This window comes from Arvicanthis niloticus, chromosome 23, assembly GCF_011762505.2.
Source record: "Arvicanthis niloticus isolate mArvNil1 chromosome 23, mArvNil1.pat.X, whole genome shotgun sequence".
NCBI classification, from domain to species: Eukaryota; Metazoa; Chordata; class Mammalia; order Rodentia; family Muridae; genus Arvicanthis; species Arvicanthis niloticus.
In genome coordinates this window covers 26,156,679-26,169,067 of record NC_133430.1, presented here as the reverse complement: position 1 = coordinate 26,169,067, position 12,389 = coordinate 26,156,679, and the positions used below count along the sequence as shown (strand labels likewise).

General features: G+C 38.0%; 1 protein-coding gene and 1 pseudogene across 3 annotated transcripts in view; one reads left to right on the top strand and one right to left on the bottom strand.

Annotated features, from left to right (window-relative positions):
• Window positions 1-12,389, bottom strand: part of Cep128 (centrosomal protein 128) — a 342,449-nt gene that overhangs the window by 119,977 nt on the left and 210,083 nt on the right. The gene's annotated exons all lie outside the window — the stretch shown is intronic.
• On the top strand, window positions 6,984-9,957 carry LOC143437140 (mitochondrial amidoxime reducing component 2 pseudogene; annotated as a pseudogene).

Below are 12,389 nucleotides of genomic sequence, written 5' to 3'. Positions count from 1 at the left end.
CAGGTTCAATTTTTGCTGTTATCTATTAGAAGAAATCTAAAACACAAAGGGAATGCTCTCCCAGAGAGCCCAGGCGTGGTGCTGCTCTCTCAGATGTTGCACATCTTTTCAGCAATGCCTAATCTTAAAACATTGCCTCTTTCCTATCCCTTTGCTTACCTCTCTTCACACTGAGTAACAATGTTTGCACCGTGTGATATATATACTTTTTTCTTCCCCTTTTAAAATGAAATGATGAATCACAAAAGCTACACTTTCATAATTGTTGGGGCCTAAGCTGGAGTCCCTGTTCAGGCGCCAAAAATGTTGAGGCCCTCTCCACTCCACGCTTGGCGGCCACTGTTTCCAGGCCCAAGCTGCTCCAGTCCATGGGTCAGGGTTCAGCAAGAGAGAGAGTGAGGACACACTCGAAGAATGGAGACCAGACAGAGTGTGATCCAATCCCGTTTATTCTTCAGTCTCTCTTCCTAGTCCAAGCCCCAAGTCTTGAGTTCCTAGTTCCTAGTTCCTAGTTGTACTCAATAAAGTGTCTGATTCTCTGTTACTCCAAATTGTTCTCAACTCTCCTTTCTGCCTCTCGCCTTTTATATGTCTCACTTCTAAGCCATGCCTTTTGGTCACGCCCTTAAGTCATGCCCTTAGGTCTTGTCTCTAAATCTGATCTCTAAGTCACACCTTTAAGTCACACACCTTTAATCTCACACACCCAAGGTATCTAAACCAAGATTATCAGAGTGTGCTCAGCTGTTGTAGGCTGATGTAAAACAAGTCTCATGTCAGGGTATATGGCTCAAGATGGCTGCAAAGCTGATAGCCGCTTTCTTCTAAAAGTCAGCTCCCAACACATAATGATAGAAGTACAATGAATATTAATTGACTCAATTACTAAATTCGAGGAAATGCATAATAATCATCTTTTTATTGCCCTTATGAGACTGAAGGTTCCACCCACAGGTTAGTGAAAGCAGTAGATACAAACGTTTAAAATGCTAGTGCTAAATTCAACCAAGACCCAGAGTTTCAATTTCAGTAGAGAACCTTCACTGTGTTTTTAAAGTAAGCAATTTATGTAAAGTCACTTGGATATTAAAAAGATATAGACATTTTTCTCTTATTTTCAGTTTATTGCAAACCTATGAAAGTTAAGGAAAATGTATGGAATGCAGTGCCCTAATTTTCTAATCAATGTATAGTTACTGTCCAGGCACAAAATTAAACAGTAACACATCCACAGTAAAGAGTACTAAAGTATAAAATGACTCAGAGAACTAAATCTATATTTAAAATATTCACAAATAATAGCTAAACTCATTTACACTCACACAACTGAAATACTTGATTATAAAGTTATTGTATAAAAATAATTCAAACAATCCTTCTTCTGACAGACATAAAGCATGGTTCAGAATGAACAATAATGAACTCAGATGAGTTAAGATGAAACAACTCTATGTAATGGCTAACACATGGAATACATTACCAGATGAAAATGGCTGTACCCATAAACTACAATATGTTCCCCAGACCAAAAAAAAAAATGTATTATATACAATCCTAGTAAAGATTGCAAGAGAAAAGTAAATGCAAGTCCAAAACCACTGGAATTCTCCTCAGCAATGTGTGTCTAGAGTGACCCCATTGTATTATAAGTTAAGAGACAATAAATTATTCTATGTCCATCAAAGTACAAAAATGTACTTCTTATTGAAACTCATTAGATTCCATAAAACGATATCCATGGGCCACCCACAGTTTTTGATTCTGATACAATCTGCCTAACATAACCGCACCACTGGGATCACATTCTTGGTTTGCATCCTTTAGAAGCAGTTGCTCATCCTCTCTTCACAATGACCAACCTTCATCTCATGGGGACAGAGGGGAGGAGAGAGAGAGAGAGAGAGAGAGAGAGAGAGAGAGAGAGAGAGAAAGAGAAACAGAGAGAGAGAGAAACAGAGAGAGACAGAGAGACAGAGAGACAGAGAGAGAGAGAGAGAGAGAGAGAGAGAGAGAGAGAGAGAGAAAGAGAAACAGAGAGAGAGAGAAACAGAGAGAGACAGAGAGACAGAGAGACAGACAGAGAGAGAGAGAGAGAGAGAGAGAGAGAGAGAGAGAGAGAGAGAAAGAGAAAGCCGGACAGAGAGAGCAAACATTCCCACTCCTTTGAGAAGAATTAAATACTGGAGCAACAGCTTGGTTTGTAGTTTATAGGTAAGAGGAGTTAACTATTGCTACTAAATGCTGTCAGAACTAAAGAACAAACAATGAAATTTAGCATAGTGTGTCCAAAATTAACAGCAAATGACACACAATTAAGTTCTTTTTTTGTAAAATGACTTTCCCATGCAGTAAAATGAAAGGAACTTATAACGACCAGAAGGCTGCTTTCTTTTAAACTGCCATCTAAATCATGGTGGTCATTAAAACCACCATCCTCAGGATATGAAAAGGTCACTGTTATTGATTCTGGAAAATATTTCAATGATGGAGTCTTTGCTTTACCACTACTATTTAACTTGAGCACATATTTTATAGAGCAATGTGATAGACATCTATTGCTGCTCGGTGGAAGTGGCCAGAGTCCAGTGTGAGCATGTCTAATTAAGTGTAGGGTGCAGCTTCACCTGTCTTTTCTATGGGATAAAAAGCATGATTTAGAAATAAGAAGAGCCAAACCAGAGATTAGGAATAAACTTTTATTAAAATATTCTCATGACTATAAGATGGGAGCTCCACCTAGTAAACACTAGCACAGGTGAAGGCCACTACACTGAGCACAGAGAACAGTATGTTGGTGATTATTTTTACTCATCCATTAATTTCTTCCATTACTGTAAAGTCTTAAAACTGCTGAGTCAAACACATTTCAAATGACTTACTTAAATCTACCCAGCTACAGACCAAGTCAAGTTTTCTTCCTCAACAATGTTATCTTTTTTTATCTCTCTGAACCCTCATTTCTCTGAAACCTTCCCTGGTTACGCTTTTAAACACCCCTTAAAGATGATGGGGTTCCCTAGAGAACTTTCCTTTCACTAGAGACTTAACTTCTAGATGATGTTGAATATGGTTTGAATAAGAATCCATCTGTAAACATGTCCCAATGTGGCTACCCCTGTATAATATAGTTGCTTTCTGACCTTATTTAAAATGCTAATAGTCTTCTAGATGTGATAGAGCAGAAAAGAAAAGGGATCTGAAACCCATCATATAAAACTGAAGTTCTTCTGTACTCCAATTCTACCCCAAAAGCCAAAATGCATGAGCTTTGGAACCAGAGAAATACAGAGCCCCATTACAGCCAACTAAATAGAGTCTTGAGAATTTACTCCAAGAACCTGGGGCATTACACAAGGGCTATCCATGCACATAGCGTTCTCAGTTTATTTCTCTCTCTCATTACAACTCACATAGAAGAACTTCTGAGTTTCTCTGGAAATCCACAACTAGATGGTGATAGGCTCTACCCATCAACCATATGCAAACTCAGCTACACCATATACCTACCCTCTCACAACTCCACTTCTGTGTTAAATTACATGTACATCATTCTCTTTTACAATTATAGACTTTTAGCCACCATTTTAAATGAAGCTTTAAATTACTACTCTAGTCATTAAAAAAAAAAAAGTACAATGGTCACTCGTGTTCATATTTAACATTTTACAGTTATAGCATGGAGTATAAGCACCTTGTCAACTAAGCACCTACCTGACTTTCCAGTGTTACTGACTACCATTTCCCCCACCTCATGGTTAACTCACAACTTACCAGTACTGCCTCAGCATCATTTTTCTCACTTCATTGTGAGCCCAGATAAGAATACAGAGTATGCTGGTTTGTGGTTGTCAACCTGACACAAGCTAGGCTCATCTGGGAAAATAGAACCATAATTGGGACAATGCCTTCATTAGATTGGCTAATAAACAAGTCTGTAGGGCATTTTCTCGATTAGTGCAGGTGTGTATATTCTAGCATGCACAGTGCTAGCTTCTGGGCTATATAAGAAAAGACATTGAGTAAGCCATGGAGAGTAAGCCAGAACATAGCATTCTTCCACAGTAAAGATTTCATTTCCTACCCCCAGGTCCAGGCCCTGAACCCCAGACCTGCCTTTTTCCAGTGATGGAGTATAAATGAAAAAAGGAAAAAACAAAATAAAACAACACAAAACACCTTCTCTCCCCAAGGCAGTTGTCATTTTGATTACCACCATGAAGGAAAACAAACTAGGACACAGTGACTGCCATTATTCCTTTTCTCTAAAAATCTAATGTAGAATAATATGATCATTATGAAAAAACACATGCTTGTTGGGTTAAAATTCTTTAAAATTTAAAATGTATTTTCAAACTATTTATAACAGTTAATAGAGTACATTCTCAGACCTGATGTAAATATACCAAGAGGTCAAAATAGAGCCCTTCCGCCCTAATCGACATGGTTCACCCTAGGAGTGAAAGACGTGCATTACAAACAATTATAAGAGTCTTGTTACAACAACTTTGCAATACAATTTAATTCTAATTGGTAACATGGTTAGGATGGGACACAAAGATAAGGAGCTGGGTCCACTTTAAACTTGATCTGAAAACCACTGGGGGACTTCTACCAGCACAGACAGATTTAAACAGCAGATAGACAAGGACTGATGAGAAAATATGATTAAAACAAAAGAGAGCCCCTGGAAAGACTAATAAAGGAAGTTGAGCTTTATTTAGTGATAATGTTTACTATTACTGAAAATGAGTAATTTCTAACATAGAGTTTGTGACTAGAATGTCTTGCTAGTCCAGAAACCACAGAGAATTCAGTGGCTTAAGAAATAAGGAAAAGACAGAGATCTGAAATAAAACTTGAAAGAAATGTTTCATTCATCAAGATCATTAAATGCTTTGAAATTGTGAGGGATGCTTCTGAGCCATGAAGTAAAAATCACTGCTTTAGAACCTTCCTTAGTTGCATAACCTCAAAGGAATGCCACGTGGTGCCATGGCTTCTAGTGGGTCAGCTTTGGTACCATTGGTGGGGCCTGGCCTCAGGGGAGACAGCAGAGTTGCTGGGTCAGTAACAGAGTCCAGTGGCCATCACAAGAGATGCCTGGCCCAGCTCAAAGGCCTCAGTAAATATGAAGTAAACCCTAGCCTCTGCAAGGATCTCACACTCACATCCATGAAGCATATCGGATACTCGGCAAAAAGCACCTGAACAGCACAGGTAGTAACTGACATGGAAGCCAGCCAGCCAGGAGAAGCAGCATGTCCACAGGAACCACTGCAAGCAAGCAGTCCCGGTACTTGGCTCATGCTAGATACACAATGTAACTTGCTTTTCCTAAATGTGAGTATCTATTCAGGTCATTAAATATTCCTTGTCATCGTGGCAAATGGATGTGCAACAGTGCATTAAACACTCTAATGAATGTATTCAACAAGGGGCACAGAGGCAGACGTCCTGTGACCAACTCGGTGTTCTCATTCCTTTTGTCAATTATGAATATTTCACTTGGTATCAAAAGACTAAGACCAAGAACCATGTATTTTTCTAGCAGCAATTTCTTAGACATGGGACGCTAAGCCAAACAGTCCTTTCATTTATGAATTGATAGAAGTAAGTACACAGGAGATATGAATGGAGTGTCTGAATGCCTACGTCACTACAGTTTAATATAACATTAGCTGCCAAAATCTCTTCTAACCTAATTATCTCCTTACATACCTTTTACTCTCCATTCCTATTCACTTTTCTCTGTGTCTTTACTGATTGATTTAATATGTGTGTATATGTGTGATGCATATGTGTGGGTGCACATGTGTCATGTCATGTATATGGAGGTCACAGGTCAGAACCCAGGAGTGAATTCTCTCTTGTCACCCTTAAGATCCTGGGGATAGGTGCAGTTCATCAGGTCTACACACAGTCACCTCTCTCCCTGCTGAGACATCTCCCAGGCCTTCCGATTATTTCTTCTTTTAATAGGAACTTACACTCCTGTTCTGCAAGCCTCTCTCTCAAGGTTTGGCAATCTGTTGGGTATAGAACATAAAATACTCTGAAACTTTCTTCTTGAAACTTAAAGAACAGTGTTTTCAAAGCTGTGATTTTCCTCTGAGTCTTTAAGTACAATTTTCTTTTTCTTGAACTACAGCATTTTCAAAGCAAGCTGTATATTGATTTTCACTCCTCTACTGATCCTTAAATAAAGGAATAGCTATCAAAACTCTTTTTGCACTTTACTATTGCAGGGTTGCACAACAGGATCCAGGGCAATATCTGGAAACATTTCTGATTGACATGTCAGGACAGAGGAGGTGTGCTACTGGCATCTGTGGAGTAGATGTAAGAGACGGTCATAAACAGCCTGTAATGCACAGCACAGCGTGACTCCCAAAAGAAGTATACATCCCAGAATATCAATGGTACAGAGATTGAGAAACCTCTTGAGGGGCTAGTTGTATTCCTTATTCTAGACAAGTTTACAACATTTGAATTAAGAGAGTACAGCTGTACAGAAAAAGTGTTACCCATAATTCCATAGCACACTTCTTAGGCCTTCTAGAGTATTAGATATATTCTACAATACTCAACACCAATAATTCTAAGAGTCTCCTAGAGTTTAATACAAAGAATAGGGACTGAATACTAACACGGTCTCAATCAGTTCCTTCCTTGTGTCTTGATGAATTACTGCTGAATACTATTGCTTCCATTCCAACCAGACAAATATATGACTCCTTCAGAAAGCAATTCTGAGCTTCTGGAGCAGCAGTTCCCAACCTGTGGGTCATAAGCCCATGTGGGTTATATATCAGAGATTTTAATTACAATTCATTACAGCACCAACATTACAGTAATTAAGTACCAAAAACTACTTTTATGGTCGGGGGAGCACCACAATATGAGGAACTGTCTTAAAGGATCACAGCCTGAGCAAGATTGAGTGAAAACCAGGGTTCTAAAGTAAGGTGGAGATTCCTTACAGCATGGCAGATCAGGAGAGTGACAATGACAAAGAACAGATGCTGGTCCAAGGACAGCAGGGTTGGAAGGGCCTAAGAAGGCACTGGGTGGTGAAAGGACAGCAGAAAAGTGTGAAGAAATAAAAGGACAGCAAAAACAGAAACAGAGAGCACAACAGAAGGTTCCAGCTGTGACTTCTCAAAGCCAAAGGACAGAGAACAGCAGCCATATGGAAAGTAGTCTGTTTAAGTGTCAGTATACAAAGGGTTAAGCCCTCAAAAGTGGGTTGCTTATTAAGACCTCCAAAGAGAACTGAAAGAGACATCCAAACACCAGAAATGTGAAAAAAACAAAGTGACATCCTGTCTCTCAAATATAAATTCTTCAATATTCAAATCTAAAGGCATTAAAGTAGCTGAAATGCCAGAAAAAAAAAAAGAATTCAATAATAAAGTTGTAAGACTAACCACTGATTAAAGAAATAAACAAGCAAGTTAATGAAATAAGGAAACTGGAGACATAGGTAAGAAAATCAGCAGAATACAGGAAAAAGTCAGCAGCTTGAGGACACATTCAGCAAGAAAGTTTAGATTAAAAATGGGGGGATATTAAAAATAAAATCAATGAATAAAACAAACCATAGTAGCATTACCACCAAGAAAGAAAATTAGGTCAAGACTTTGGAAATGCTACCTTCAAACACCAAAAAAGAAAAGTAAGATAAATAAGCATTAGCATAACTTTCAATAATTCTGGGACTTGACAAAGACAGCAAGCTAAATAATCTATAGGTACAGCATAAATCTGAAATGAAAATGAAAGGTGTAAAATCTACAGTTGAAAAGGTGTGAAACTACAGTAGAAAAGCCCCAAAGACAAATATATCAAATGACACTAGTGAAAACCTCCAAAGCCAGAAAAGCTATAAGAGGCCTGAATGTGAAGGCATAGGCTTTGAATACCAGCACTTATCACTAACGAAGTAGAGGTAGGTAGATCTTTGTGAGTTCAAAGCCACCCTAGTCTACATAGTAAGTTCAAGGACAGCCAGGGCTATATAGAAAGACAGTGCCTCAAAAGACTTTCAAAAAATTAAGTATCAACAAAAAAGTATTCTATACAACAAGGTTGTAATTAGGAACTAAAATAGAAAAAAGGTCAGTTCAAGACAAGGGGACACACACATACACATTCGTGATCACCAAGCTAGCATCAGAGAATATGATTGAAGAAATCTTAAACAGATACAAAGAAAAATGACAGTCTTAGTCCCAAGAGTACAAGAATGAGTAATTTTATAAGATGAAGAGATGAGTAAAGGAGAACTAGAAAGCAATTATGCACAACTCAGTAGACCATCAAACACAAAAAGAAGAAAAGAAAAAAACAAAGCAAGAAATCAGCCAACAAAGTAACAGGAATCAGTAAATGTCTCTCAATAATAACCCTAAGCATAAATGACCTTAACTCTCTAATTTAAAAGATTTAGAATGGATGGATGGATAAATAAGCAAGAGCCAACTGCCTATTGTCTACAAGAAATACAACTCACTAGGACTATATGAAAGTCAATATTCCAAGCAATTGGAAGCCAAAAACAACCCCAAAAGCTATACTTATAAGAAATTGAAAATAATTTTTTACATTTTATCTGAACACAGTGTAAGACTAGAGATGAATAGCAGGAAAAACTATAGAAATTATACAAATAGAGACTGCAAAATGATACCACCAGTATCATTAAATGACAGTCAACCGAATAAATCAGAAAATTTTCCAGTATCAAATGAAGATGAAAGTACAACTGAAAAGAACCTCTAGAATGAAGTCATAATTAGAAAAACTAATCGGACACAAAAACATAAGCATGGAGACTAAGGAAACCTATCCAGAAATGACCACACATCTGCAGGCACTTGATTTCGAAGAAATTTGCCCAAAACCTACACTGAAGAGAGTATGTCCAATGAATGGTTCATTGTAGAAGAATGAAACTAGATCATTATCACTCACCTTGCATAATTCAAATATATAACAGTTCAAAACACAGCAAATACATTACAATAAAATCTGAAATTTCAAAACTGCTAATGGACACATAGCGTGGTTTAACATAGGTGCCTCCAGCTTCTCTGCTCTGGCCTGCCTCAATCTGCCCATGCAGCCATGCTCCACCTGGCTTGAAGTCACTTCTCTGGGATTGGTGTCGATGGTGCTGAGCTGAGGACTATGACCTGGTGGTGATGGTGGCTTCAGCAAATGGGCATAATGCCAAATGTGTGGACCTCCACATCAAGTCCTGCAAAGGGGTGTTGGTGTGCAAGACCAAGGACCCTGACATGGCGCCTCCTAGCAACAAAGTACATGACGAATTTTGGAGGTGATTAAAGAAGATGGCCATGTATGGTCTTGTGCATGAGGATCCCACCTTGTACTGGTCTCCATCACTTTGGAGAACGTCTCTCTGACCCTCACAGCCCCAGTCATGGATAAGAGGCTTTTGCATATCAAGCTGCCTTCTTCAAATGAGATCCACAACTTCAGGCTATTTGGTCTTGACATCAAAGGTAGAGACTGTGGTCATGAGGTAGCTAAGTGGTTCACCAACTATCTAAAGACACAAGACGTCAGGTAGGTTGTGTCTGATACCAGCATTAGGACAACAAAGAAACTCTACCCTTCTAAGAACTATCCTCAGAATTCTGAGGTAGCCCACCCAGATTGCAGAACTATTGACATTACTTCTGAAGCCTCCCTGGTTTGTCTCAATGCTCCTAAGTAGTGATATAAAGATGAAGTGTGTTGAGCTGCCTCAGGTGCATTCATACTTCAGTGGGCCCAGGCAGGAAAGAGTAACTGGAAACCCTGTAGAGATTCTGCCTGTTTGATTCTTCTATAAAGAATGCATACAAGTCACTGACTTTGGGAGACATATTTTTCAGTGGGGGTAAAAAAAAAAAACAGAAGCCTAAAGAGTCAGTGACCCCGTGTATTTGATTGTGGACTGATGTCACCAGAGTGATATGCTTTCAAGTCCTAGGAGATACTGTGCTGAATTGTTTTTGCCAGCCACAGCTGTTGACTATCTGGAGAGGAATCTCTGTTTTCTTTCCATCAGAAATGTGTTTGCCCTGAGTTAATTCAAGAAAAGTACTGAAGTGGTTTGGGAATATGAGGGTGTGTACATTTTAGATAATGAGATGTTTGAAGTAAATGATTACCTGTACAATTCTTCTGAACATTACCACAGCTAGTACATTTTTTTCTAATTGTTGCCTTTAATATTGTTGAGTAAGGAAAGTTTAGAGTCAACTTTTAAAATCTGCCAACTATTTTTTTAATGTTTATCCTTTATACAGGAATATTGTTTGAGGGGAAGTAGAGAAAGGAGTCATCGTGGACTGATTATGTTATGTGACAATGTGCTCACAATGCCTGGGACTTGGTGTCGACCTTGCTGTAGAGCCCTGCTGAGTCTTCATTCATCGTTGTCTCTGCTTTATCATTATATAACTAGGGTTGTGCTTAAATGTAAAGATTATTTCACAGAATTATTTTGTTCACAGACAGTGTCTTTATACTTCATTCTGACTCTATTAAGGCATATAATTTTTATTTGTAATTGTCAATTTCTCCGATTCTACAAGAGAATGAAATTTAAAATTAAAAATGAGATGTTCAGAAGAAGGAATGAGAAGGAATCATGAGTATATTTTTCAAGGTCCACATCTATTTTTCAAAACAAAAACAGATGAACTAGTTTGCTATAACAAATGCTCATGAGACTGACATATAGAGGAGTTATCCCACTTACAATGGTGTGGTTTCTTTGTCAATAATAGTTGTGAATCTCTTCCAAACGAACAAACAAACAAAACAACGACAAAGCCTGCTACAGGAGAGCAAAGAAAAATAGTTCAAGATCGCTATCTTAATATAAGCTGGAGCTATGTGAAAACAGTTTCAATTCCACAGGCAATGACAGCAAAAATGGACAAATTGGTTTGCATAAAATTAAAAAGTATCTGTGGAGCAAAGGAAGCATAGAGAAGAGACACCCTACAGAATGAAGGAACATCTTTTCAGCTATGTAGTTAGCAGTGGATTTATACTCAGAACATGTAACTAATAGAAGGAGAAATAACCCAAGCCACAAACTATCCAATCAGAACTTTTGCTCCTGATTACATTGGCAAGGTTTCTCATTGGCTCCACTGACCCTAAAAATTATCAGATTCTTAGACATCCTAAAACACAGTGGAAAACCACTTGATACTATTTATAATTTACTAGAAACTTGCTTACATTTTACTTTTGTCTTGTTTTTACTTATTCAAATGGTTTCCTATGTTCTCACAAAAATTTAATTTCCCAAAGGCAAGTAGTATTTCTGTTTTCATTATGCTATGCTTAAGACAATTACATATGTAATGAATATTTAATAGATATAATATTTATAAGATGACTGAATAAACATATCAACTTCAACTTCAGTAGCAAACTACTAATTCAAGTTACAAATACAGATAATGTTCTATAGGTTCCCTTGGGTAAATAGCATTCATATTGATTTTATTAACATGATTATTTATTATAGTGCATCTATCATATGGTCTTCATGGAGAACAACTGAGTTCAATGTTAGTGTATAGAATACGGCAGAGGAGAAGCCATCAAACTAACCCATTATTGCCAGTAACTAGAGGACTACACATTTAGGGTTTAAGGTCTGTGAACCTTCTTTCTACATCATTCCAAGTAAATATACATATAACAGCAACATGAAATAGAAATAAAGAGAACTGTGTAAACAAATTACAGTGGTTCTTGGTTACTCACATAATATTTATGGGACTAATAGTGGAATCCCAACACAATAATAATCAGAATCTCTTGGCAATTAGGGACAAAAGTCTACATTATTAGGAGGCTTCAAATACTATGCATATTAACTTTGGAGAGCTAGTGAAAAAAAAAATGACTTCATTTCTCCCTGCAAAGCAATTTTCCAAGACTTATCTGAAGAGTTTTTCAAAACTGTGGGATATCAGTCATTAGTAAACATTAATTAACTTAGTCTTCCAAGTTTCTTTATTATATAGAACAATGTAGTATTGTTTCCTAATTGCAGGTTGGTATAAGGAAAGTATTAATTCACAATACTTGCCTCTGTCATAATCCTCTGTGTGTGTGTGTGTGTGTGTGTGTGTGTGTGTGTGTGTGTGTGTGTTCAATGCTACTCATATGGGGGACTCATGGCTCCAGATACATATGCAGCAGAGGATTGCCTTATCTGGCATCAATAAGAGAGGAGGCCCTTGGTCCTGTGGAGGCTCAATGCACCAGTGTAGGGGAATGCTACAACAGTGAGAGGGGAGTGAGTAGGTGGGGGAGCACCCTCATAGAAGCAGGAGGGAGCAGAGATGGGA